This window comes from Propithecus coquereli, unplaced genomic scaffold, assembly GCF_000956105.1.
Source record: "Propithecus coquereli isolate 6110/MARCELLA unplaced genomic scaffold, Pcoq_1.0 Scaffold2, whole genome shotgun sequence".
NCBI classification, from domain to species: domain Eukaryota; kingdom Metazoa; phylum Chordata; class Mammalia; order Primates; family Indriidae; genus Propithecus; species Propithecus coquereli.
In genome coordinates, this window is record NW_012144966.1 from 15312135 (window position 1) to 15313544 (window position 1410).

Genomic DNA, 1410 nt, shown 5'->3' on the forward strand with positions numbered 1-1410 from the left:
AGAGTGAGACTCTGTCTCAAAAAAAAAAAACAAAAAAAACTCATGACAGGACAGAGTCCCTATCTGAGTTTAATTTTGTTCAGTAATTACTAAGAAATTACTGAGAATTAATGCTCTCATTTTAAGAATAATTTCTGTTGAAGATAACATCTTTCAATGGGCATAATATTCTTCTTAATTCCACTTGCCTAACAGATAGAGTGTCACAAAACTTCATAACTTTTATATTTATCTCATCTGTAGGCACCAAGAGTGTGTGAATAGAAGCTAACATCCCTGTCTTTATAAAGCTCATATTTCAGGAATGAAGACAAATATGAACATAAATACTTTTAAGATACAAGAGTCAAAGTTATGAGTGTGAAACAAAGAGAAAGTACTGAAGTCTAATCAAACAAAAGATTTTACTGAGATGGGGCTTGTAATGAATTTTGAGAGAAATTTTCTAGGTGCATTAAAGAAATGAGTGATGTAGTAAAAAGTTTGTGTATGGAGGGAGAGAAGATAGACATGATACCATCTAATACAAAGTCATAAATGCTATAACTCAGATATATACAACATTGGGTAGCTGTAAAGAGAGCTTGATTGAGTGATACTTGCTCTTAGATAATAGCTGTCATAGACTGGGTAACTAATACATGCCTGGATGTATGCTGGGCATACATCTGTAATTTCTGAGCCTCATAACACCACCGCAAGATGGATAATATTCTGCCTTACAAATAAGAAAACTGAAGAGTCAGAAAAGTTTAGTTAGCCCAGGTTAAAATGCCTGTAAGTAGCAGTCAGTAGTTGAACACAGGTCTACTTGATTCCAAAATCCATGTTTTTCCCACTAGGATTTGTTGCTTTGTTACCTGAAAGAATTGGGAAAAGTTTCAAAACAAAGATTTTAAACTAAATTTTGAAATGGTAAATATTCAAGAAATAATTGTTGACCTGCTATACATCAGACATTGTTTTAGTCACTGACAATGTAGCAGTGAATGAAAGAGGCTAGACCCTGGTTTCTTGGAGCTTACATTCTAGTTTTCAAGGGGTGCAGGTGGGTGAGAGGGCTTCAAACAGAGGCTCTACACATGAATGTTATGGAAGGATATGAAAATGCGTACACATGACAGAGCCTGGAATTCTGATTTTCTTTGGTAATGACTACTGGTTTCCTAATTCTCCCTCTGTATCTACTTACTCTAGACTACCTTCACCTCTAAATTAATGCCATTGCCCCATGGCTGGTCTTCTTGCCTTTTTTATTTTTCTTCAGTATACACAGCATTTTTTTTATATATCTTTGCTTCTTATTTTTTTGAGACAGAGTCTCACTCTGTCGCCTGGGCTAGAGTGCCATGGCATCAGCCTAGCTCACAGCAACCTCAAACTCCTGGGCTCAAGTGATCCTTCTGCCTC

General features: G+C 36.0%; 1 protein-coding gene across 1 annotated transcript in view; it reads left to right on the forward strand.

Moving 5' to 3' along the window:
* The window catches only part of MMP16 (matrix metallopeptidase 16 (membrane-inserted)), a 325438-nt gene that overhangs the window by 242796 nt on the left and 81232 nt on the right, over positions 1–1410 (forward strand). The window lies entirely within an intron of this gene.